Source organism: Ambystoma mexicanum, chromosome 3q, assembly GCF_040938575.1.
Source record: "Ambystoma mexicanum isolate Mex_15411 chromosome 3q, UKY_AmexF1_1, whole genome shotgun sequence".
NCBI classification, from domain to species: Eukaryota; Metazoa; Chordata; class Amphibia; order Caudata; family Ambystomatidae; genus Ambystoma; species Ambystoma mexicanum.
The window spans coordinates 936,190,207-936,218,078 of record NC_090926.1 but is presented as its reverse complement, the minus strand read 5'-3'; the positions used below and the strand labels follow the sequence as shown (position 1 = coordinate 936,218,078).

At 46.2% G+C, this 27,872-nt stretch overlaps 1 protein-coding gene across 10 annotated transcripts in view; it reads right to left on the bottom strand.

Moving 5' to 3' along the window:
* Positions 1-23,977, bottom strand: part of KCNJ16 (potassium inwardly rectifying channel subfamily J member 16) — an 803,454-nt gene extending 779,477 nt beyond the window's left edge. For 5 of the 10 annotated variants that reach the window (XM_069655090.1, XM_069655086.1, XM_069655087.1 and 2 more), the window contains exon 1: positions 23,412-23,587. The gene's annotated coding sequence lies outside the window, so the exon portion shown is untranslated. Of the gene's footprint in view, positions 1-23,411; positions 23,622-23,681; positions 23,701-23,771 lie in introns of those variants that run through there. The other 5 variants (XM_069655083.1, XM_069655085.1, XR_011305161.1 and 2 more) reach the window with 5 other exon arrangements.
* Positions 23,978-27,872: the final 3,895 nt, after the last annotated feature.

Here is a 27,872-nt window from a genome sequence, read left to right as displayed (position 1 = left end):
GCACCTTTTTTTCCAATGTTTCCTCTTACTACAAAAAGCATACCCATGCCTTCAATTCCTTCCAATAACATGAAGGCAGTTGGCTCTAAACCAGCTAATAAAATCAAAGCGGGGGGAGCGGCAGGGGGTGTGTGTGTTGATTCTATGCCAACTGAATTGACGATTGTAATGCCATCTGAAACTACCATAGCGGCGGCAAAAGATCTTAGCCAACGAGCCTGCCATGAGGCCGCGGGCACAAATAAAGCAGATGCATCTCAGATGCAAAATTCACAGGAATCACTCAGAGGTAAGAAACCCACAGAAGTACCATCGACAGAACTTTCAGGTCGCGAAGCAAGGCTGGCGACAAGGCTAAAAGCCGATTTTATAGCAACCTATGAGCGTTTAAACGATAGCTCTCGACAACAGCAAACGGTACACTCACTCAGAAGAGAATCTGCGGGAAATAAACTAGCAGGAAATTCATCCTGGAATACATCTCTCAGGTCTGAGGGATCAGTGTCAGCTGTAGAAAACTCAATACTTCAACAATCGGACGCAAACTTGGAGTCGGTAGGCTTAAAGGATGTAGAGGCAAGAGCTGTTATGAGTAATTCCAAGTTGTCTGGTCGGATAAAGGAAAAAAGAGCTCCCCCTGGAGACAATCAAGATGTCTCCGAACAAGATAGGTCTGAACTCCCCTCTAAAAGCTCGTTATCTACAGCAGCCGGAATACAAATCCACAATAATGTGTTGGCCGCAACATCAATTGCCTTACTACCCTTTATGAAATTATATGAATCTTTACACGATGCTGTGAGTGACCAAATAACGCTTTTAGCCTCGGTCAACGCAAAGATTTCATCATTAGAAACCTTCTCACAAGTAATAATGCATAGATTGGACCACGAAGCTGAAACATCACTAAAATGGCAAAGTAGATTGTGCGAACTAGCTCGACAGGCAAATGGTGATAATGCAGGCTTAATTGACGCAGTAATCGAATGTACAAAATGGATACGTCATAATATTCCAACGAATAACCAGACATGTAGCGTAGGAGCTGATGATCCGCCTAGAGTACCATTATTGACTGATGCACCAAATAGTAAGCCCGGCATGATCTCAAATCCTTGTTGTGAACACGCAGAATTATCTAATGGAAAAAAAGGCATCGTACGTCCAGTCATTGAGCAAATGAATATTGAGAAAATCAGCCCTGACGTAAGTGATAAGGGCTCGAAGTCAAACAAAGCAAGCAAAAAGCAAACGTCGGGGATCCAGATCAATCCCCTGATCCAGACAGTAGCATCCGACAATACCAATATTGATGTCGTGATTGTAGCATCAGCAGAGCCGGAGCTAGTACAAGGGGAACGGCTCCCAGGGCCTGATGTGGAAAAAGCTGCCTCAGGAAATCTATCTGAAATCCTCTCATTTGGAATCTTTAATAAATTAACAACAGCAGGGAAAGTGACCAAAATCCAACCCCTGGATAAAAAGAGAGGAGAAAGAAATCCACAGACGCACTCTACCCAGAGGCAAGTTGCCAAACGCGCGCGTAAAACAAGCAGCAAAAAATTCATACGGAATTTATCAACACCGGCACGCCTGTCAATGTTTCAACGTCAGGCGACACAATCAAAGGAGTCCGATAACTCAACAAAAGAAACCGAATCAACGAGAGAACCAAAACGATGCTTGAAAAGAACAAGAGACTGCTCAGGTTGTAAGGATGACGAAACATCTGAATCATCTATTGACTTATGCGAATTTTCAACCTATTCAATCGATGATGATGATGAAAAAGAAGCAGCTGCCTCTACGGCGGATACATTATCGGGTGACATGTGTAAGGCCAAAGAGTCTCAGTTTAGACCAGGCCCTCGAAAGGCCATTCCACCACAAGGAAGTGGGCAAACAAGCAAAAACATCAAAAAGGTGCCGCAGCCTACTCCAATAAATACAGAAACAAAAGAGCTGAACGGAAAATTGCCAGCTGTCTGTGCTCAGCCTAATGATATGTGCGGCAAATTTAATCCGAAACTAACAAGAGCACAAATTGAAAAGCTTGGCAGAAATTCTAATCTGAAAATCACAGAGTCGAATGCTCCATTTGAGAAAAACATCTGGAAAATACAAATCAAAAACATCCTATTAGAACAAAAAGAAGTAAACTTGAATCGTCGGAACATACTAAAACTATTACAGTGCATTCCAACTCTTCGAGCTACTAATTCAGATGATATAGCGGTAGTTGAGTATATGTCAGAAGACCATTTAGACTGGGTAAACTTACATCTGAATTCCAGAACGCTAAAAGAAGCCGTAAAGGAGGCTGCTGCTGACTTTTTGTTCTTCGGCTTCGAAATTATATGTGCTGATGACCAGGACGCAGAAAGACTTTCCAAGTCTTCTACGGAACAAACAGAGAATGAAAATAGAAGAAAAGAACTGTGGGACCACATGAGGATAAAGCGATCATCGTGCCAAAGATATGTAATGCAAAGTGGACAGTAACTCAGTGGGGACGGAGTGGACATTAATAATCAATTAATATCATGGAACACACGAGGCTTTTCTCATCTTTTTGAAGGCAAATGGCAATCAACGGACAAAATTTCAATTATATGTTTACAAGAAACATGGTTACGTGAATGCCCAGTGTGTGATGGATACACTGTCCTTCTTAACCCGGCAGGAAAGAACTTGTTTGGCCGTCCTTTCGCTGGTCTGATAACTATGATAAGTAACAGTGAGGACTGGAAGATTCTATCAACTAAGACTCCAAACTTGTTCGCACAAGTCACGACAATTCAAAACTCCAAGTCCTTAAATTCCAGGGAACAGGTGACCTTGATAGTGAACATCTATTGGAATCCAGCAATGATATCACAAGTAAGATTCATTGCCGATGTTATGACTGCAATTGATGAGTGCTTACTCTCATACACCGATCCCGCAATTATAATATGTGGGGATTTCAATTATTCCTGGGTAAACAAACCTCTGATAAAAAGATCATCAACTGTATCGAGAAGTAATAAGCATTTGCAGGACCGGGGAGAAAGATGGGAAAAGGAACTTGCCCTTAGAGATTGCTCTATGTTGAATGGCTGCACTCATGGTGACATCCCCCCAGGTTTTACCTGGCAGAGAGGAGACTCTAGGAAGACGCTCGATTATATATGGGTATCCAGGAACTTTTTAGATCAAATAACTACTCTCAAAGTCATCGAGACAGAAAAAAGCGACCACGACGCACTAACGCTGAAATGGCTGAAAGCTCAAAAAACAACCTTGATAAAATACCCAGAGAAGATCACTATAAACAATGGAGGAAATAGGCTACGTCTGAGTGCAACAAAGCTGGACAAGATAAAATCCAGTTTCGCAAACGAGACTGACACAACGGCAAGGATAAATTATACCTTGTTACTACATCAATATAAAATGAAGTCCAATAAACGAAAAGGGCATGACGTAGAAGTAAAACATACTTTTAATCCAACAATAAATCGAGAGAAGCAAAATCTTCGGAAAGACATCAGGCTCCTAAGTAAGGATCTTAACCCCGGTAACATTATACAAATTCAAAAAAGAAAACAGCGTTACCGAAACTGGATGAAATCTTTCAACTTGAGTCGAGTCCAAGATCAAGCCGAACAGATGTTGAAACTTATTCTGCAAAAAGATAGTAGGCATATTTGGGAGATAATTAACACCGGCGGGATTAAACACACTTATGCAATGTCAAATGGTGTAAGTGGAGCAAGCTGGGTGATGCATTTCACTAGCACATTTGATGATTGCAACTGTACTAAGGTCACCCAACCAGTGCTCCCCGATGTCAAATGGAATGTGGCAGACACAGAGGAAGATATTAAACGGGCAATTCAGAAACTAAACTCTTCCAGAGCAGTCGGCCCCGATGGAATTTCGAACTTGATGCTAAAAAACCACAGCTCTGTATGGGCGAACCTGATGAGCACCCTGTTTGAAAGAATTGCTCTGGAAAGAGTACTGCCTGATTCCTGGTGCAAGGCGGTGGTTGTTCCGATATTCAAAAAGGGTAATCGGGACGATCCAAACAACTATCGCCCGATTGCCCTTTTGGACACAATTGGGAAGGTATTTGGATCTTTTCTCCAGAAACGTCTTGCCCACTGGGCGGAAGAAGTTGCAGCGGCCGATCCACGTCAAACTGGATTCACAAAGGGCGTGGGCGTCGAGCTTAACTTGGTGCTTTTGAACTGTCTAAAACTAGACGCACTGAGGTGTAAGAGAAAAGTATACTTCGCCTTTATAGATCTGAGTCAGGCTTTTGACAGTATAAATCGCAATCTGCTGTGGAAAAAACTTCATGCCTGGAAATGTCCAAACGAGCTGTTGGCCCCGTTGATTGCGCTACATTCCAATACATCCATCAGAGTTCGGCTAAATGAGCAAGGTGACTTATCTGATGAGATATTGACAAAACGAGGAGTAAAACAGGGTTGCCCTCTAGCAGCCCAGCTATTTAAGCTCTTCATCTCTGACCTACCTCTATCATTAAGTGATCTAAGAGTCTTTCCCCCGTTGGTGAATGGTCATGAAATAAGTTGGGCTGTTTATGCCGACGATATTGTGCTCATGGACTCTACTCCTATTGGTCTGCAGCGACTACTGAATAAACTCCAGCAATATTGCATGCAAAATGACCTACGAATAAACACCGAAAAGTCAAAAATCATCCAGGTGGGCCAGAATAAATCAAAGAGACCAGGTAAATTTGAATGGAAGATAAAAAATGAACCTCTCGAGTTAAATAATAGTATAAGATACTTAGGTGTCTTGTTTAACACCTCAACTCGAGAATGGGAGTGGTCCCAAGACCTGGTGGCCCGGATGAAAATGTATGCACTACAAGGAGCCAAACTGCATGCAGCATATGGAAAATTTACTTTAAAACCGGTTCTATCATTTTACCTTCAAAAGGTAATTCCCGCGATAACTTTTGGGAGTGAGACATGTTGGAATCTGCCAGAAGACCTATGGGACAAGCTCGAAGGTAGTTTTTGGCGTAAAGTGCTGAGATTACCAAACAGCTCATCAATTGTGGCAATACGATATGAACTATGTATTGAAGCTCTATATGGAACAGTTCTGTGGAAATCATTCTCCATGTTTAGGAAATTGCGGATGGATACGGTAACAAAACCGTATGAAATATTACATTCGGTTTCTGAACACTCATCTACCTTCTTATTAAAGGAGTGGGAGAGAAAACTACTTCTTGTATTAGAAGATGCTGGAGTTTCGGCAGAGACTGTAATACTTCGCCCCCAAATTGCGAAGAAAAAAATCCGTCATCACAACTGGTTAAGAAACGAAGAATGTAGAAACAAACAGAAAACCGCCCTAAACCTTGGAAGTGCGCTAAATAAACTTGATGCAATTCCAAAATACCTGGCGAAATTCCCATCACAATACCACCGCAACATGTTCCTGCGGATGAGACTCAACCTATACAAAACTAGGGAGATACAGTTTCTGAAGAATGATCCATTGGTGCAGAGGACAGAATGTAGATTCTGCAAACTTGGCCAAGAATCGGTGAGACATCTAATATTGGACTGCGAATCCATTTCAGAGCAGCGTAGTCTGCACTTGGATCGCTTTGCTCCCCAGTCAGGAAACATGGATTCCTGGTGGTGTTACCTGATTTCAGGTTTTAACACTCAGTTAACCTGTGCAGTAATAAATTTTATGGATGCACTACACTTAAACAACTTGGAATGTAAGTAGTGACCTCAGTTAGTGAAAACTGAGGATTTGAGGTACAAATGTAACAAAAAGTTTTTCTTTCTTTTGTAATAAACTAATGTTATAAAAAAAAAAAAAAAAAAAAAAAAATACATGAGTCAGGTAAGTACTGGGATGAGGAAGAGTATGACTAGGAGTAATGAAGATTACCAGTAATAAATATGAGCATTTCATGACTCTCTGCCATTACATGTTTTTATTGTTATTAATTTTCTCCTTTCAACATGTATGAATTTCAACAAGCCATGAGTTTTTTTAAATGCACTTTTTGTGTTAGCTGGGTGTCCAATGAGACGTGGGCGTTGTGCATGCAATTCATGTCTTAACCTATAGACTCTGCAGTATGTAAATGGCAGTAAGTAAATGGGTATTCCTAGTACAGATTAAGCAGCAAATGAATTAACTGTTCCATATCACTCCAGCGTTCATTAGCATTGTTGTTCCAGTTGCCCGTACCAACAAAACCAGGAGGAGGCTGCCAACAAAAATCACTTTCTAGTAATAACAGTTAAATTGGGCATAATAAAATATCACATAAAACGGCCAACAATAAACCCCTCATTCCAAAGGCCTCGGCACAGAAGGCCCAACTTGTTACGTCAAAAAGAAAGATGCAAGATTTAAGCCCCAATATCACCTGAACAGTGTCGATAGACTTTAAATCACTAACAGAAGCTTGGAGGTTTGCACAATAAATCATTAGAAGGTTGCTTTCAGCTGCTGGAAATGAAGCCCTTTTCCGTTCTCTTTCCCTTCGGAAGAGGCTGTTTGTTTCCTTCTCTGCAGGTGGAGGGTGCATGAATGGTACCCACGTTACAAAAGCAAAGCAGCCTGAACCCAAGACATTATACTTTTGTAAACGTTGTGCTTGTTTCACTACTCCAAGTCACAGCATTGCAATCACATTCAAGTCCAAGGACTCATGTGGAGTCGGTCTAAAAGACCCCAGTTCTCTGTGCATTCAGCAGCTAATTAAATTGTTTATAATTTTCTGGCATTATCCTTAGTTTTCATGTGTCCTGGAGAGAACACCTCTGCATATGTTGGACCAACCTCCCACAGACAAGAATAGATGCAAGGTTGATTCATAGTTGTACATGCGCCACGAAAAAGTAGAGATACCAGACAGTCATTTTCTCTAAAACCACTCAAGTTTGTATTGAGTGGCCATTTTCATTCTCAAAAAGGTCCTATGTGATGACACAAGTCTTGAACAATTGGAATAGTCATGGGTTAAATCCCCACCTCATAAGTCTTAGATACTTGCCGTCACTGTGTACTTTCCCGCGGAACCCATGACTATTCCAATTTTTCAAGACTCTGGCAACACAGACAGATAATATAGATGCTACATTAATTTTTCTGAAAAAAAAATCAGAATTGATGAACTCAACAAAAAAACAGTCTTTTGGATAGAAGATTTGCCCTGATCTGAGAAAGGCGCTGTTGCCGCTGAAACACGAGCCAACACATAGGGCCTTTTTGAGAATGAAAATGGCCACTCAATAAAAACTTGAATGGTTTTCAAGAAAATGACTGTGTGGTATCTCTACTTTTTTGTGGTGCATGTACAAATATTAATCAACCTTGCATCTATTCTAGTCAAACGGAGAAGAGGGTCCTGGTTCTCCGTTTCAAGTTTCATATTCATGCGACACCGCGCAACTGTAAAGAATAGAGGGCGCTCGGGCCCACATGTTAGTACTCACCTAAAGGTTCCTCACCATCCTCTACTCCCACAGACAACATGCTCCTAAGAAAATGCCTGTGATCATTAAGACTTCGGAGCACTATGGGACCTGGGCCCTTCTAAAAGATGCCACACCCAGACTTTTATTGGGTGTTATGGCTTTAGCTCACTGGACAAGTGACACCTCTACCCACATGTAATTCAAGAATGACTGATGTTGCGTCCATGAACAGAAGTTCTTCGAATTCAAACTTTTTTACAAACACTCTTCTTGTGAGCACACAGTCAAAACTTAGACCGTAACTGAAACATCAGTTCTGCACTGTGCACAATCAATACTGTGCAACACTGCATACAACAGTCATACAAAACCTGTCAAAGTCCACATTTGCCATGGGCAGAAAATGGTCTCGAAGAGCCTGTTTCACAGCGTCATATGTGACCACCGGGATGTTCAGAGAGTCATATATTCTGTGGACCTCCGTCCCTGCAGAGTACACCATCATGGCAATTTTCGCTTTGTCATCCGTCTCCCCAGAGGCCCTGAAAAACATTTCTAGTTTCTTGACCCACAAGAGCCATTTCGGGCCTAATTTAGATGGTGGGCCAGTGGTGTCAAATTCAGGCATGGGGCTTAAAGTGCTGTGCATCCTGCGTGGGATGGGCGCAGGGGCATCCTCTCCTTCGCCTTCCTCACCCATGGTGGTGGCTGGATGTAGAACTCACAGATTGCGGCCCCACGAGGGTGTAGAGATGGTTAAATCACAGGGTGTGACGGCGGAAGTCCAACACCACTTGTAGAGTGTGGCACCAAACCTTGTGGGTGTCGGTGTGGGAAGTTCTGGGCTCTCCTCACAGTTCTTTTTTTTCACAGCCCTGCTGCAGGCTAGGGCTATGAAAGGTTCAAAAATTACTGTCCAGGCACTGGGGATCGCAGCCGGTGCACAAGCACCCTCCTGGGCCGCTACCGCTACGATCCGTGTGTTAAAACCAAGATGGCCGCCGGCGTGCGCGCGAGTCCGTGTCGACATGGAGCAAAACCCTCCGGAGTCGTCCTCGTCACCAATGTTGTATGGTGTGGGCTTGCCAGGGCCCACACCAGCATTCACACTCAGCCACGCATTCACTCGCCAGGGACCACACGGGACACGTGTGTGCTGCTCAGGTCCCTGGCTCGAACTGCTAGGCTGACCGTCTTTATTTTCAACGCACATGCGTGAGCCTCGTTGTCGCTCGCGCATGCGTAAACAATGCGTATACACTACGCAACGAACGGGACATCCAGGTAAATGGATTTTTGGTTTGTGAAAGTATGTGCTTGTGATTGTGGCGAGGGCGTGTGTATGTGTGCTAGTGTGTGTGTGTGTGTGTGCTCTGTGGGCTGAGCTTGTGAAGTTGGAATGCATGAGGACGAGTGACGGACGGACCTGCTTGCATTGCCAACAACCGTGGACTGCCCATTCAGGAAATAGGCCACTTACCGAAATGATCTACTTCCATTGGGCCGATGTTTCATTTTAATTAATGTCCATCATAATAGATAACTTCATGAAACGTTTGCATGTTACTTCTTTGCTGCAGCGGAGTGCTGCACTGTCTCAGTGATGTTAAATCGTTGTTAACTAATAAACAGGAACTCTTCATGCTAGGCAGGGCCCTGCCCTTGCGACCCCAGCAGTCGGTCAAGTCTCGGTATTGATGTCATTGTTTCAGCTCACATTACAATTGAGAGGTTCATTCCCAGGACAACACTTGAAGAAGACTTCTTTGAAATATCGAACTGGTGTGAAAGAATATTCGAAGTGAGTGTTGTAAAGAAGTGGCGAATTAAAGTTTCATTTACTTTGTGGTGGCCTTCCCCTTGGGGGCAAATCTTCATTGGGCTAAATGTATGTGCCTTTAAGGGTGGGTACCCAGCACTTGTATAGTCTTCACTTTTTGGGAAGAAGGCAACTTTTTAAAACTGGTTCATTTGGGTTGTCCTTGCACTCTGTAGTACTCATGTAAAAAGATACCACCAATCTGCCTGGAAGCTTCCTTTTTGTGGACCCACTCCCCATTCTTTCCCCAGTTGGGTATTTCATCTCCTGCGTGTCTGCTGTGTGTTTTCTCACGTTGTCTCCCCTGCATCCCTGGTGTTTTCATCCCTCAATTCCTCACTGCGTTTTGTTTGTGCGTGTTTTTGTCACGCATGTGTGAATATATGGGATGATTCTCGAAAGTGAGTGCTGTCGACAGTTGACCTTACTTTTCTACATGAAAATGTTCCTTGAACGTCATCATAGTTTGCTTAACTGTGCGGCCAGATCGGTTGCTTTCTAAATTTGGCGCAGTTTCATGGATGAGGACTGTGGCGTTGCCCCTTTAAGGGTACGCACGCGACGGAGTGACGTCAACTCCGTCGCGTGCCAGTTTAAATAAACGGGGCGGCTCCTGGTGACGTCAGTTCACCGGGGAGCCCACACCGACAACATCTCTGTCTCTGTGTCTGATTACCACAGGGGGTGGGGGCTCACGGAGGCGGCCCATCGGAGACCGCCAACAGTGGCGACGAGACCGGGATCGCTTCCTGGGACACGCGAGGGAGTTTCGCCGCAGCGCAGATGATCGTGTGTGAGCGCGCGACGAACTCCGACCGCAGAGAAGGGAGCGACGCACGCGGCTGGCGGCCATTTTGATGAACAGGCCTCGGAGTCTCACGGCTTCATAACGAAGCGTCGGTGAGCCATCCGGGCTTAATTTTTGGAAACTTCAGCGGCGGATGGTCGCTGAACACAGCACATATCAATTTCATGAGGAAACTTTGACAATTTCCACCATTATCGTCGAGCAGAGGCAGGGGAACTCCATGGGGAGCCTGCTGTTGCACTAGGAGTCTGTCCCTTCCTCTACTCAATTTTTGGACACATCATTGTCTGCATGCTGGCTGGAGTGACACCTTCACGAAGATCACGGCTAGTGGTGAGTTGCGGCCCCTTTCTTGCCAATCTTGTGGGGTGCCTGTGCGCTCTCCACCATGAACCAGGATGCTGCTGCTGCTGCTGCTCCTGCTCCTGCTGCTGTGGGTCCAGTACCGCCTGTGCTTCCACCTGCCCCTCCGCCGAAACCACCGGGGTCCCTACAGCCAATGCCTGAGTTTGATATCTCGGGTGCTCCATCGGGCCTGGGACAGAGGTGGAAGATGTGGATGGATAGGCTGGAGATGTATTTCAGGGCCACCATGGAAACAACGGACGACGGCAAGCTGGCCACCCTCCTGTACTCGGCTGGTCCGGCGGTGCATGAGGTATTTATGTCCCTGCAGCCGGTGGACGGATCGTTTGCTGCGGCAAAGGAGGCACTCCATAACCATTTTCTGCCAATGGCCAATGCGGACTATGAACGTTTTCTTATGGGAACGGCTCGCCAAAAAGATGATGAGACTCTGGATGTATTCGTTGGGCGGTTGCGGCGTCTGGCAGCACCGTGTGCTTGGAATGACCCCGAGGTCATGATTAGGAACCAACTCATTCAGGGGTGCAGCTCTGGGAAACTGAGACGCCAGATCCTGCGGGAGCCGGGCATCACCCTCCCTCGCATCCTAGAACTGGGGAGATGCCACGAGGTCGCTGAACTTGCGTGCGACCAGGATGGAAGCGGGTGTTCGCCCAGCCAAGGTGGAGGAGATCTGTGCGGTCGGAAGAGGCCGCGGGTTAAGGCGCCCTATGAACAATCAGAGCCAGCGCGCGCAGGGGTCGAATATCTCCTGCCCGAAGTGTGGCTATGATCTCCCGCACCCCGCGGAGTGCCCGGCAACGGGTGTCAAGTGTGGCAGATGCGGAGGCCCTGACCACTTCGCCAGAATGTGTAAGTCTGCCGCCCCCAAAATTGTGCCGAGGGGACCAGTTCGAGCCGGCTTCTTCCGGCCCCAGAGGGCCTCCAACGTTGCCCAGGTGGACCAGGGTGACGAAGGAGCCCCTCAGGAGGAGGAGGAGGAGGACGAGGATGAGGAGAACGTGTTTTTCGTGTCCAGTGTGAGCGTGCTCAAGTCCCGCTCCAAAAGACAACCCAGGTGTAACGTGCTGGTTAATGGAAACTCTGTGCCGATGCTAGTGGACACTGGCGCTTCTGTAAATGTAATGGCCCGCCAGCATTACAAGACCATGCTGGCCCCGCCCGTGCTCGCTGCGCCGAGGGCACGCATATTCACCTTCGGCGGGGACCGGCCTTTGCCTCTAGACGGTGTGTTCGTGGCCGATGTGCAGTATGGGGACTCACACATACGGGCTCGATTCTACGTTACACCGGTGAGCGACAACACCCTGCTCTGCTGTGCCGCGGCGGAGGCACTGGGCATCGTCACGTTCGCATACGCAGTATACTTAGAGGACATCCAGGTCCTCCTGGCCAAACATGGATCCCTGTTTGAGGGCATTGGACAGCTGGTGGGTGAGCCAGTCCGGCTCCATATCAATGAATCCATACAACCAGTGGCGCTGAAGCACCGACGGGTCCCTTTCCATCTCAGGGATCTGGTGGATCGTGAACTTGACAACCTCGTGGGGTTGGACATAATTGAAAAGGTTGAAGGACCCACCCCCTGGGTGTCACCCATTGTCATCGCCCGCAAGCCCAAGCAACCCGATGCTGTGAGAATTTGTGTGGACATGCGGCTGCCTAATAAGGCCATAAAGAGGGAGCGACACCTCACCCCCACCATCGATGACATTATTGCGGAGCTGCAGGGTGCAAGGTTTTTCTCTAAGCTCGATCTGAGATCGGGCTATCATCAGGTGGTCTTGCACCCCGAGTCCAGGTACATTACTACCTTTACCACACATCGGGGTCTTTATCGATATAAAAGACTAAGCTTTGGGGTGTCCTCGGCAGCGGAGGTTTTTCAAAACATAATAAGAGGTGCACTGGCGGATCTGGAGGGCGTCCTTAATATCAGCGACGATATCCTGGTGTACGCCAAATCGGAAACGGAGCATCTGTCACGCCTGTCCAAGACTTTTGAACGGCTACGTCTGCTGGGCCTCACGTTACACAAGGACAAATGCGAATTTCTGAAGACGGAGATCGAATTCTTTGGGTTCGTATTCAAGGCGGATGGGGTGTCACCAGATCCCCGCAAAGTGAGAGACATCAAGGAGGCGCGCCCGCCTGAAAATGTCGCGGAGGTGAGGAGTTTTCTGGGGATGGTCACTTACTGCGGCCGTTTCATCAGAAATCTCGCATCCCGCTCTGAGCCCCTGAGGTCGCTCACCAAGAAGGACACCACCTGGCAGTGGGGCCCTCTGGAACAGGCGGCATTTGACGATATTCGAGGGGCGTTGGCGGCGCATGATACCATGGCATTCTTTGACCCGAGCCTGCAGACGGAGATCGTGGTGGACGCCAGCCCATATGGGCTAGGGGCAGTGCTCACACAAGTGGGAAAAGATCAGGAGGTCCGGCCAATAGCATATGCCAGCAAGGCCCTGTCTGACACTGAGCAACGTTACTCTCAAATCGAGAGGGAGGCCCTGGCGGTGCTGTGGGGCTGTCGGCACTTCCGCCTCTACATTCTGGGGCGTCCTGTGACCGTGGTCACTGACCACAAGCCGCTGTTGCCGATCATGGCGGGCTCGTCATCTCGCCCGCCAGTGAGGATTGAGCGTTGGATGCTCGCCCTGCTGGAGTATGGGGTGTCATTGACCTATCGTCCCGGTGCCAACAATGCGGCGGACTACCTATCGCGACACCCCAGGAACGACTCGCAGGTGTCGGCGTCGGCGGAGGAAGCCGACGAACACGTCTGCCAGGTCATAGAGACTGCAACACCGAACTCCATGCAGGTGGAGGAACTGGAGGCGGCTTCGAAAGGCGACGAGTGTTTCTCCATCCTGAAGGAGGCCATGCAGAAGGGTGCCTGGAAGACAGTGCTGGAGGCGGTGGAGCGAAGAACATGTGAGGCCAGGGTCACTCTCGAGCAGTTGTGGAGAGTGAGAGAGGAACTAACGTTCTCCGAGTCGGGGCTACTGCTAAGAGGGGAAAGGATCGTAGTGCCCCAGGCCAAAGTGGCACAGGTCATCGCGCTGGCGCACCAAGGGCATCAAGGGGCCCCCAAAACCAAAGCTCGCCTCCGTCAGAAGGTGTGGTTTCCTGAGTTGGAGCGGAAGGTGGAGGCGTTCGTGGCCTCTTGTGTGTGGTGTCAGGCGGCGGCCCCGGCCCAGAAAGAACCATCCATTGAAGCAATGCCCCGCGGGACTCGACCATGGGAAGTGGTGCACGCCGACTCCGGGTCCACATCCAGAGGCACGCATTTTCTAGTGGTGGTAGACGAGTGGTCGAGGTACCCGGAAGTTGAGTTTATAGACTCAGTGGCGTTTGAGAACGTGGTGGTGGCGCTAGAGAAGATCTTTGCCACTCATGGCCTCCCCTCGGTGCTGTGCTCGGACAACGGAGCCCCATTCCAGGGGGAGAGTTTCGCAGAACTCATGAAAGAGTATGGAATTCAACACCGGCGGGTCACCCCACTGTGGCCTCGCGCCAACGGGGAGGCCGAGCGAATGATGCGCACCCTCAACAAGGTGTTCCGCATTGCCCATGGAAGAGGGGAGTGTTTGCAGAGGGCTCTGTACGTATTCCTACGAGGGTACCGCACCACCCCTCATTCGTCTACGGGGGTGGCTCCGGCAGAAGCACTATTCCAGCGGTGCCCGAGAGATGTCATACCGGAGGTGGGGGACAGAGACCCCGCCGTCATCGACAATGAGCAGGTGGAAGAGGACAGACAGGTCAGGACACAGATGGAGAACATCCGGAGGGGGCTCAGACCCCCACACATCGCGCTGGGGGATGAGGTGCTGGTAAGAAATCGTCACCCTCATGGAAAACTGTCTCTCACGTATGAACCCGCCCCCCTGGACGTGGTGGCCGTAAAAGGGTCAATGGTGACTGCATCGGATGGAACTTCATCGGTAACCAGGAATGCGTCGTTCTTTAGGAAGATTGGTGACCCCAGAGTGGACAACCCGGACAACCGAGAAGGGGAAGGCGCTCTGGATGAAGGTGGGGGAGAACACGCCGTAGTGGAATCACCCGCTCGAGGCGGACCCGGTCCAGGAACACCAGCCAGGGACGGTGGCAGGAGGTACCCCCTGAGATCAGGGCGTGGGAAACCTGCCCGTCTCAGTGACTATGTTACGGACTGAGCTGGGAGGCTGACCGGGGACTAATGGTCAGGCCATGACAGGTACACACGGGGGATCCGCGGTGGCTGTCAATAAATGGGGGTTTTGTTGAAACTTATAGAGTGATATGTGTCATAGATGTGTGCTAGTTAAGTACTCCTATTTCCAATTTGTTGTTATGGAAAAGGAGGAGTGTGGCGTTGCCCCTTTAAGGGTACGCACGCGACGGAGTGACGTCAACTCCGTCGCGTGCCAGTTTAAATAAACGGGGCGGCTCCTGGTGACGTCAGTTCACCGGGGAGCCCACACCGACAACATCTCCGTCTCTGTGTCTGATTACCACAGGGGGTGGGGGGCTCACGGAGGCGGCCCATCGGAGACCGCCAACAAGGACAGAAGTCGAAAAGGAAAATGTTTCTTTTTTAATGATCCTGTCTGCACAAATGTCATGTAACCTTAACAAACCAGTGTAGCATTATGTTTTGTTTGGTGTCTGTATGTGCTCACATGACTCCGTCCAGTTTTCCTTCTGGCGAGGTACTTCAGACTGTTGGTCTCTACCTGCATTGGAAAGCACCACATACACTTGATGTCACATAAGGGTGCTGGGAGTCCAGGTCCCTCCTCTTGGTTGCATTTGCACTGGGTCTTGGTCCACAAGCTGTCTTCTGATGATGCGTTACTTAAGAGTATAACCTTTATTATGACTTTTATGCAGTGCACTGTCGAACACTATGCATTTTAAGAATGGATGTTTGACCCGTGATAGCACAGAACTTGTGTTTTGTGTGTGCCATTGTTGTATAGCGGTTATTGCATCAAAGGAATTGCCCTGGGTCGCTGTTAGGGAAAGACAAATGTGATATCCTAAATTTGTTTGACAACTGGAATTACTAGTCCTCTCGTGGGACAGAGCACCCAATTCCAGCTGGGCGATGCTCCGTGTTGAAGGACTAGGTAAGTGCTATACGCGGGACTCCGAAGCTCCGTGTGGAAGAACTTGGTAAGTACAATACGCGGGACCCACCTTCGTACTTTTTCACAGCACAACCTTCAATAACTTCTGTTAAACTTGATGGGTGTTCTCTGGCACCGCACAACGTAATGGCCACTAACTGACTCTTTAGATGTTTTGGACTACAATTCACATTATAACTACTCAGCGTGTTCTATGGAGAGGGATCATAGGCCTGGTACCATGAGGACCGCAGTCATGATTTCAAAATGGTCTTCTGTCCTGTCTGGTAGCTTGATCCGTTAAATGTGGTAATGAAAATACAATGTGTTAATTTCTTTGCAATGTTTCTGTAGAATAATTAAACAAGAGCATTCTTCTACTTGCTGGAGACATCCAGAAAAAGGTGTTATACGTGCCCATATTGTGGCCAAAGGCATCATGAAAATATGTTTCTCCTGTGCATTTTGGTGACTTGCATCTATTGGATTTTTTTTCTTGTTACCCTACAAAACCAATTGCAAACTGACTTTTTACCCAATTTTTCAAATAATTAGGTTGCAAAATGCACCATTTTAACACATTATTTAAAATCAAATGTGCAAGGGGGAACTCAACTTAACTGGTTCTAGCTCCCTCGCTACGCTCGGTCACTGAGACATATTTGAGGGCAATATTTACACACGTCCACTGAAAAGATTCACCAGCCGCCACTGGCTTAAACTGATGTGATTATTCTGTTGACTCCTGAGTGGGCCCATTTATACCAACATGAAGCCTGCATTCCTCAGGAACCTACAGAACCCCAGAGCCCTACCTCAGGATCTTTAGAGAGCTCCCCAAGAGACAAACCTTTGAGGCATTTGCACATCAGTCTTTTAAGTAGATGAGGGAATGGGTCACGGGTAACAAAGTGGACACTTTTCAGGGCATATACTGGTTGCAAGTAGAATATCTTTAAACATTGTGAAATGGAGCTACACCAGCATCTAGTGTGCAACAGCATAGCAGATCCTAGAGAGCGTGCAAAGGTGGCCAACAGACATATGAGCACTTGTGACCAAAAGAAGGATCAGGCACTTACATCTAAAGCAGATGACAAGTGTAATGGTAACAGCAAAAAACGGAGGGCAAAGGCCAATGTCTACACCTTCCTGTTAAGAAAGGTCCCCAACAAAGTGAGGGTACATTCCAGCCACATATATCATCTGCTCCACATAAAGGAGAGGAAAGAGCACCTCTAGCATTGGGGCACCCACATTTTCAGTGCTATAAGGCTGCTTTGTGTAGAGGGGATCATAAAACGAGAGTTCTAGCCTGCATGGGTAAACCCAAGCCATCTGTTTGTAGTGTGCAACCCTAATCGAGCATGAAGAGATAGTCAGCATGGGCATCACAGATGAATTCCCACAAGGCTAAGGGCTGGCTTTACGTACCCTAGTATCTGTGATTGAGAAAGGTACTGGGTCTCCAACTGAGGCCCTGGTTTTTCCTCCTAATACTGAGATCTTTTTGGACCATGTAGTTATACATGGTGAGAAAGCCCCAGCACTTTGTGATCCTGCTGTGAGTATCACCGCTGTCTTTTGACAGTGGGTGTAAGGGGACTAGATCCTTCCTAGTCCTACCAACCTAGGTAAGCGTTGTGATGACCTTAGCCAATGCCCACTGTATATCATATAGTTCCCCTAGAGAGGTAAAATGTCTAAACTCTGCATCTCATTTAAGGACGAAATTCCGATGGAAAGTCTGTTAGGGAATTACCTGCCTGACTAAGAAACCACTGCCTTGGTCACTAGATCAAATGCCAAAAAAGTAGCACAAGAATGTAACCACCCAGCCCTAGCCCCAGTGGTGCTTAGGATGGAGATGGTGAGAGATTGACACCACCTGTAATGCCAAGTCCAATTCCAGAGTCCACAGAGGTGCCTGTTCCTGCTGAGAAGGGCCTAGTGTCCACTGAGGTACATACTGTGGTGGAACCATACTCTGTGATCTCAGGGTTGCTTACAGGCATAGCACCACAACCTGGAATGGAGGACAGAGTAGTTTCAGACCTCAAGAACCTACTAGAACTGAGTGACTTGTCCTCAGCAGGAGGCCCCCACTCAAGCTGACTTTTGCCAATCACAGCAAAACAGCCACAATCTGGCTGAGCTGCAAAAATAAACAGAGAAACCGGCTCAGGGGAAAAATAACCTTCCTGTACAATGAGCCCAAGAATTCTGAGACAGGTGTCAAGAGGAGGTTGGTAGTGCCCCAATGCCACAGGAGGTTCTTACTGTACTCAGCTCATGAAATTCCTTTGGCAGATGATTTAGGAGTGACCAAGACAGCTGACAGCCTGTCCACCATTTTTAATCACCCCAGATTGTGGTAAAAAATAAAAAGGTTTGTTCAGTCCTATCATACTTGCATAGCATCTAGAAAATCTGTAGTAGCATAAATGGCATTCCTCATTCCCCTACCAGTGGTTTGTAGGCCTTTTGAGAGAATATGCATGGACATTGGATCCTCTGTCCACTTCAAGGAAACACTATATTTTTTTGTGGTAGACCACTTCAACTAGTACCCAGAGGCTGTACCCTTAAGGAGCATCAAATCCCCTGTGGTCGTGAAGGCTACAAAAGGGATATTCTCTCTTGTGGCATTCTATGCAGAAGTTATTTCTGACATGGGATCCAAATTAATATATGCATATATGAAGGCTTTGTGGAATGAATGTGGAATAACCTACACACGCTACGCAGGCTTCCCCCCAAAGACAAATGGGCTTTTTGAGTGGTTCAACAAGACCATAAAGAACATGATAGGGGGCTCTGAAGAGCCCTTGAGGAGAAAGTGGGATATTCTCTTACATGCCTTCTTCTCATTTGCTGAGAGGTGCCACAGAGTGGTGTAGGCATCAATTGCTTTGAGCTCCTGTTTCCGCATCCTGTTATGTGTCCCCTATGTCCGGTGCAGGAAGGAGGGAAGGGCAATAACCCAACTCCTTCCCATGACTTAGCGAACTATTTACTCAAATCCAAAATGGCCAAACTCAAGGAATAGGGTACCAAAAATCTGAAAAGTCAGGAAGAAGGTCATCATGACTGAGTATTCGCCAGATGGTCTATATCATGGAACCAGTCAAACCAAGATCCTTTCATGGTAAGTGAAGTGGGTTCCATGTGGTATTGTAGACAATCAGTGATGTTATCTACTTTATTGATGTTAAGGCCTCGAGCCAGAGGCAGTGGGTCTTCCATGTCACTCAGCTAAAGTACAGCCGGGTTTGCTTAGTGATGGCTCTGGTCACTGATGTTAATACTAAGGAGGAGACAAATCTTCTCTCAGACTTGTTACACAACAAGTTTACCGATGGGTCTCTAGAGGGGGGCCAAATCTCCATGAACTTACTTATCAACAATTGGGAGACCTGCAACAGCAGCTGGGCCAGTTTGACAGTCTGTTCTCACTGACTAGAGGTGAGAGGGATTGGTGCATCCATGACATTGATACTGAAAACTATACACTGGTTAAGAGTAGAATTCATCAGATGCCTGACGTGGACAGGTAAATCATTAAGGAGAAAATCTCCAAGATGTTGGACTTGGGGTTTATCAAACCATGCTGCATCCCCTGGGCTTGTCCAGTGGTACTGGCACCTACAAAGTCCAGTAGCAGGAAGAAAGTAGTCTGTACACCACATACCTATAGCAGACAAATTGATTGACAGTTTATTTACTGCCAAGTTCATGAGTATCTTTGACGTCATTGCAGGGTACTGGTAGGTTGGCCTAACTGATCAAGCAAAGGAGAGAACAACATTGTTCACTCCAGAAGGACACTATCAGTACACTCACATACCATTTAAGTTATAAATGCCCCTTCCAACTTTAAGTGGATGGTAAATCAGGTACTGTCAGAACTATAGGACTTTTGTGTTGGCTCCTTAGAGGAGGTTGTCAGTCACATCTGAAAAGACCATCTATCACATCTGAAACATGTGCTTTACACTATGCAGAATGGTGGCTAGTCATGTAAGTGTGACATAGCACAAGGACTTGTAACTTACTTAGGACACAAAGGGGGTGGCAGTAAACAGCATCTCTAGGCCATATTCCAGGCAGTGATGGATTGGGATATTCCCACTACCAAGTCTCAAGTCACAGCCTTCCTAGGACTCACAGATTACTGCAGGTCTTTTACTAAGGGGTATGGCACACTTTCCCTTTCCCTTAACAATGTCATGTCTAAAAGGCTGACAATATTAAAGGGCACATGGCAATCCCCTGATCTAAACAGGAAGAAATATGTGTATATATATGCAAAGGATCAGGACAAGCCTGGATATGGTGTGAACCACCCTTTTAATCCATTTACCAAATTAGTAACAATAAACATAATAAACAGTAAAATGCAATATGATACATATAAATATGGCACAGGAAAAAATAAGACATACATTACATGCATTTCAACTTTCAACAGTACTTATCAATGTTATCTACATTGTATTGGGGCCACATACAAATGTGTATGTTCTATAAATCAGCTGGTTCTGCAGTGTTGGGGTTGAACACTGTGTTGTTTATGGGTTGTCGACACAACTGTGTTTTGACCTGTATAGCAGTTGGAGAGTGCAGTAGTTACATCGGCCTTCATCAGGATGTGAGATTGAAATGGTGTTTCATTCAATGGGATATCCTCTGATCGAAGTAGTACATTTTGAACTTATGCACGTGAAGGGAGAATTCAGGTAGTCTGTCAGTGAAATCTGACAATGATAACTGGTACTCCACGAGTCACAGAGAAAGCTTGAGTGTAGTAGGGTTATATGCTTCCAAATTGGGAAGGTCTGGGACTAGGTCTATGCTGTCCGGCTACCTGCAGTCAAAGGGGTGTCCGTCCAACGGTGCTGCTCATCGCTGGGGCAATGTCTAAAGGGTTGCCAAAAAAGATCACCTAGACCACTGCTTGTCAGACATCCTTCCAGAGGTTGATGGGTGGTCTCTGCAAGGCCCCAGTATTTAAAGATCACATATTATGGGTATCATTCAGTCAGACAAATTCGAGTTTGGATTTGGTGCACTACTAGCACAGCTGAATTCGGAGGGGCTGGAACAACATTGCATATACATTTGTAGGCACCTGCAGGACTTTAACCAAGCAAGAGCGCATCTGGGCCACAATCGTAAAAGATGAATTTGTGGTAGTTTGGTCAGTAAGCAATTACATTTTGGGGTCTAACGTCACTGTTAAAAGAGACCACAGAACTCTTAGGTGGCGTATGGCCATGCAAGGAGAAAATCCCAAATTATTGTGACATATCCCTACAGGGATTGGACATGGACATCCTACAGAAGCCTGGGTCACAGAATTCTAGTGTAGATGGCCTCAGTAGGTATTTTCACCAAGAGGAGGAAATAGGCCTTACATTAGGTGAGACTCAATCATTTTGGCTGTGTTGCGTGTGAAGAATTGCAATCTAGCAAGGCTGTAAAAGCAAAGGCTTTTTTTAATGATAAAATGATGTGGGTAATTCTATCTCAGATATCTCAGAGTTCACCAAACTCCATTCCAAAAGCAGCGCATCCACCTGCTGTCTGCTGTCTTGCTATCCTGATCTGGAATGCCTGCTCTCCAGTGACACAGAGTAGGGTCAGAGGTCAGAGGTGCCCATTTGACATCTGGGGTGACAGCAAAGTCACTTCAGCAGAGAGGCTGCATTTAAAGTCTCCACCTCTGTTTCAAAAATGACATAATTATGAATTACCACCATCCTGGTTGCATTTTCATCTTTAAATATAAGCCCTACATGAGTTGTGGGTAAATTTGCTGGTATATCATATATTTATTAAATTCACATCTGATCTGTATCAACTGTGAGTTCAGACCAGCTATGGACAGGCTATGTGCATTCCCTCAAAGAGCAGCTTGGTGCAGGCGTTGTAGAGGGTGGGGGATAGGCAGGAGCCTTGTGGGACGCCAAAGGGGACTGGTAAGGGATCAGCTGATTATTTACCAATGGCCACTCTTGAGGTCCTATCTGCAACAAAGGATTTGATCCAGTGTGTGGCATTGTTTGACAAGTTGAAGTTGTTGGATAAAGTGGCACAGAGTTTGTCATGATTAAGTTCTGATATGGGAAAGTGTGTGCAAAACTGGTATGAACATCTTTTTATACTATCATATACTGTGGGAAAAGGCATAATAGAAATGGATTTGGAAAACAGTCCTGTGCACTGTTGGTAACTTGCATCTATTGTGTAGCTGTTTACCCAATTTTTCAAAAAACGGTGCTGTAAAAATGCACCATTTTAAACCATTAGTTTAGAAATGTTTGCGCGGGAGTACTGCCCATACATCCCAGGGTAGGTTTGGGCTACCTTGCATATTTGTCAGAAACATTTACGGCCCTCCAATTGTATAATTCACCAGTGACCACTGATTAGAAGAATCCCAAAAGTATCATCTTCTGGTCCTTGATATTTCCAAAGCGCTGGCCCTGAAGAGGCAAGATGTATTTGGTCCATGTTACACTACATAAAATAAATGTATAACAGTCATCAGGGGTGGACTGGCCCATAGGGAACTCTGGAGATTTTCCCGTGGGCCTCAGCACCCTCGGTCACTTTTCAGTGCTAAGCCATTATATTTCCAATTGCTCTCATAGGAAAAGGGTTGGCCTTGCTGACAGTGTGTAATATGGGGCCACATTGACAATTACTTCCAGGCCCACATTTGGTTCCCAGTCCCTAGTAGTCATTTATAAAAACACTAGATCTCTGTGAGAGTATGCCCATATTTTCAGTATTTCCGAATTCGTCTACTGGTATCAAAATATGACCACTTTCGAACCGGAAATAAATTGTGAGGTGGTGTTAACTCCCATTATCAAGGCCTTGAGGACCCCTTTAGTTTTATGAACAATTACAACCAATGGCAATTCAGCAAGCGATGAATCCTGAATTTTATAGTGGAATTCTATTGTGAAATGTACTACTTTCTTCCAAAATTGTAGTGTGGTGTAGTGGTAAAAGAGGCAGAAACTCTGTTACTCTCACTTCCATACTGCAGTTGCATACTCATAACCAGGCCCACTGTAAAGAATCGGTTTTCACTGCATCCAGCCTTCGGTTTTTAGGTTCACTGAAGTGCCGGTAATAATGTTTACCAGCACTTTTCCTGGACAGGCCAACTACAACTTTGCTGGCAGCAATGGATAATTTACCTCCATTTAAGATCTGGCGGTAAATCTGACCTCTAGCAGAAAGTAACTGCCAGTATTACCGGCCTGGTATTACTGGAAAAATCCCCCTATGGAGTCCTATGGGACTCAGTGGAATGGGGATTTACCGTTTAAACCGGTATTGCAAGTGTCGGTAACAGTTTTAGCATTCCCCAGTATCCCGCCGTAATTACCGGCAGGATACCGGAAGCAACACTTGTAATGTGCTAAATCTTGAATAAACTTGACTCAGCAACTACAGTAGTTCTAACGAATTCAACCTGGAGCCCTGAAGAAGTGCCTACGAAAAACACATGTTGACAAAGTAAGGCTGCCTTAAAACATAAAGGATTTTGCTGCATGTGTTCCCTGAAAACATGACATTTTCCCCCAAATCCCACCAGTATTCTCCACAGATTTTACTTTTGTAAATACGAGCCACCCGCAGTTGCATTGTACACGCTCTTCCATACCAGTTTAAAACCGCATACTGCCTGATGCACTCCTCTACCACGCTCTTCAAGTACCAATGGGTGGAGGCGTGGGATTCTTAAAGCTGCAGCAGCTTTATCCATGCGAAACATAAAAATCAATTCTTCTCAATCTTACCTGCTCTCTTTTCTTCGGCACCGAGCGTGGTGCCTGCCCTCCGTGCTTGTTAGCAGCCTACGCCCAGGTGCCTCGCTGCAGAAACACACACGCACATTACAGGAAAGGCGGACTGAAAATGAAAGTTAAACATTTACACCGAGTTGTTTTTTAATCTGCCCCCAGAGATCTCTCTCTCTCTCTCTCTCTCTGCTCAGATCCTCGGTCACATCTTAAACTGGTAATAAACAGCCTGCTGAGACGTTTGCTTGAGTGGCTAGTTCAACAAACCTTGACACGGCTGGGATTTCAAACTAGCAGCCAAGCGTGGCAGCCAGGCGTGCGTGTTGTAATAGTTTGCGGTTGGAAAGAAACATTCACCTGGGATCAGGCACACCTGCACTCTGCTGTGGAGGGAGCTCTCGCCTTCATCCAGGCACCAGCAGCAGGCGTGAAGTCGAGGCAAACCTACAGTGGGAAACGCCCAGCAAGTCCTTTGAACTAATGTCAATCGCTGGCATCACTTTCACTCAATGATTCTTGCCTTGCCAAGCAGCCAGGGGTGGACTGACCTACAGGGCATTCTGGTGATGGCGACTAGACCTCTGCATCCTGGGCCTCTTTTGTCTGGTAACCTATTTTATTTCAATTTTTTTCTCATAGGGAAAGGTTTGGGCTTGCTGAAAATATGGGGCCACTTCGAAAACAGCCTTGAATCATTCATTGGTGGTGCCCTGGGCGACCTTCCACACCAAAGTTTTTTAATGCCTCTCCTCTATTGGATAAAGGGACCATTGATATGCAAATCAGTCTGGTAACCCCACCAATGGGAGGCGTGCAGCCCGAACTGCCAAACAACGTCCTCTGCAGAAAAACACAAGCAACCCCATTCATAAATCTGAACAGCATGTGCTCAGTTCTCTTCAGGGAGCAGGAACTACGCACCACCTTATGTTTACCCAGGACGTCACTTACATTTACAGGCCATGTAGCCATCTCAGCACGGCCCGTTTGGTGCCACCACATGTTTTCCTCCCTCTTCTCCATACCATCTCCTCTCTCTGTACTGTTTGCACACTTGATATCCCACCCTGACAACTAGCAGGGCCAGACAGATTCCAATCCAAAATGAATGGCCACATACTTGATTGATTACCCCTGTGATGTTGTGCCACAGTCAAGGTTTCTTACGGTCATAACCGTCAGTGCTAAGGGTATTTATTGCCAACATTTCCACTCAGCCTCTGCTGATCCCGACAACAAAGTGAGAACATATCAGATGGCATGCGAACACTACATTTGCATGACTGCTCCATTGCCCTTTCTTTTTATTTGGGCTTTTGGCTCAAACCACCAGCTGCCTTCTTGAATGCAAGACACCGAAAACGGATTGGTTGAAATCATTAAATTCGTGAAATTAGCTGCCAACTGCTATGGTCAGCCTTCAATTGCATTGTTTGTTCAGCCTGCTGTGCCATGACAACAAGGTAAAACCCATATGCCAACAGGGTCGGACTGGGGCATAAAATTGGCTCGGGCAGCAATGAAAAAGGGGCCCACAGTTGTAAATGGCAAGTCATTCCTTTTGCGACAGACTGTTTGAATAGAACCCAAGTGGGAGGTTTTTGATAAAAATGCGATTTAAATTGTGCATTTTAAGGAATATTCATTCAGTAATACTGGTCACAACTACCAGCCCGTATGTTGAAGTAACTTATCAAACTGTCTCAAACAAGTGACCCACTTTGACCAATAAAACTGGCCCCCACTAGCATTTTGTGTTTTTGGTTTGGGCATTGCCCTATTGCCCTATAGGCCATTATGAGCCTGTATGCGAATCAGGTTTGGAGAGACGGATATGGGTCCCTTGCTCACTGCACGGAAGGGAAGCACGCTGCGGCTAGCTGATAAGGCTGAACACGGCTAAAACATGTGTGGGGTTATTTGTGGATCTCAGTTCTAACCTTCAGTTCCTTTTGCATGGGGGTCATGTACTAGGAATTAGGGGAGTGCAACGTTTTCATTACACCAGTGGAATTGTGAGGTTTCGCTCAACTTCATAACTTCTCAGGTTTTTAAGTTTTAACGTACGTTTAAATTTTAAGCTTTATCCCTTTTCATATATAACCTTGTATGTAACATATATGTGGGTATTTAAACAGGTCACATACACACACACACACACACATCAAAATCAAAGAACTTCTACCAACTTGCTAACCATGCAAATCACACAGCAGGTTTCATCCATCGCTCCTTCAATCCACAGACCTGTGTGAGAGGGTCTGGCCTCTTCCACTGAGCTCGGCGCACTTGCTTTGGGTGAGTGGCTGCTCAACAGTTTTGCCACCTAATGTATTTGTGTAGCATGCCTTGCTGCTTTATTTATTTCGTCTTGCCCCTGTATTTATTTATTTGTTTTTGCCTGCCTTACAACTTTCTTTAATTATTTTGGCTGCTCCACCACTGTGTGACCACTGTGCCACTCTCCTGTTTCTCTGTGTCCCCTCCCTCAGATCCCCCTCCCCTGTCTTCTCCCAGCCCCTCTTCTGCCCAACCAGGTAGCAGCCCTAGTTAACAAGGACCACAGGGCAGCATTGCCCATGCAGCCGGCTAAGGGTCATAGGCGAAGGGCAGTTCCCCACCTGTTCCTAATAGTGCGATGATCACCTCTGTGCACTGGTAAATAGCCAATGTGTTAACCATGCAGTGCCCAGGAATGTCACTGTGTCAAACCTTCCGACTCTCTCTAGACAGCCACTGTGCAGGCTGATGGAATTTGGGGGTGGGCAATGTGATGCACTTAGATGGAATTAGGGGGTGGGCAATGTGGTGCACTTAGATGGAATTAGGGGTTGGCAATGTGTTGTATCTATTACGATAGCCTCTCTATTACACTAGATTTGCTATAGGGATAGCTTGTCTACAACCCTTAGAATATATAAGATTGTAGCCTGTCTATTGCACTCCGAAGATCTAGGAGTTACCCAATGTATTACACATGGAAGATATGCAAGTAGCCTTGATATTGTACCTACAAGAATTGGGGTAGCCTCTCTAGTGTGCGTAGAAGATGTTTTAGGATAGCCTGTCTTTTGCAATTAGCTTGGTATTTGACCAGAAGATTCATGAGGTTAGCCTGTCTATTGCGCTTAGAAATGTATGAGGATAGCCAATGGATTGCACGTAGAAGATATATGCGGGTAGCCTTGAAATTGCACTTAGAAGATGTATTAGAATAGCATGTCTATTTTGCATAAAGGATCAATAAGGACAGCCTGTTTAATATACAGAAGATCTGCTCACACAGCTGCTTCAAAACAATGTTCCATCTGAGCCTCAAAGTACATATTCAGGTACCACTTCGGTGGACATCTGCTGCAGGCACGGCCACTTACTAGCATTTATCAGAATGCAGCGACGACCTACGACAAGAATGTAGTTCTAGCTGGACACATAATGTTTCGGTTTCATACACCAGAGTCAGAACACAAACAACAACACTTCTGCCATCAGACCTATGACAAAATTTGGTCTAGGTGGATAAATAACTTTTGCAATCTCCTGACCAACTCTGCACCCATCCACATGTCTGACCTTCATAGGTATCTTACTGGAGCTCGGCCAGCCCATTTAACTCCTTATCTTGGCTAAATGCACACACACATTCAAATAACTCTGTACATTTTTTCCATACCTTGGATGTCGGTGTCCCGAGGGCATCCCCACCACAAGTGCATTGAGGCCATATAAATGGGATAAAGGCGCTATATAAATGACAAACTACTACTACTACATGACAGGACTTTTTTAAATGTGTGTGTATATTTTATTATATACGTATTTTTTTTTAAAGTTATAATTATCTTACACTAGCTGGGGTACCCTGCCTCACTCGCGTCCTGATGGAGTGGTGTCTCATGTGCCCTGGAGGATGTCACTCTTGTCCTCATGTCAGCAAGTCTTGCTTCAGTTTGCTCTGGCATCTCATTTGCCCTGGAGAAAGTTGCTCTTGTCCTCTGATCGGCAAGTCTTGCTGCTGTTGTTGTGTTTCAGAAGCTCTTGATATTGATTTTCGCTTTGCATCAGATGGAGCTTTTTCAAGTGATGTTCGTTTTTTGTGCGGCTTCAGCACATTTGAGAAAATGTCCAAGAAAGATTGATTGATTGATTGTGCTCTCTTCTCGTGAATGAACTTAAGTAAACTGTAACCTTGCCATTTCCCATATTTAGATGGGGGTGATAAAAATGTTTTCATATTTTTTAATTTTTTTATTTTCTTTAAAATGCTTTAATAAATACTTTTGAACGGTATACAGTAGTAATACATTTCAAAGGAATAACCAACACATCGAACATTTAGCTTCAGACACTTTTCCAAATGTTGCCTCCTTCTAGTACCTCTTGTAGTGATTCAGGGTGAGCATCAGTGAATGGGGTGTCTATGGAGGGAATTTTTTGCATCCAAACATAGACTAGAAT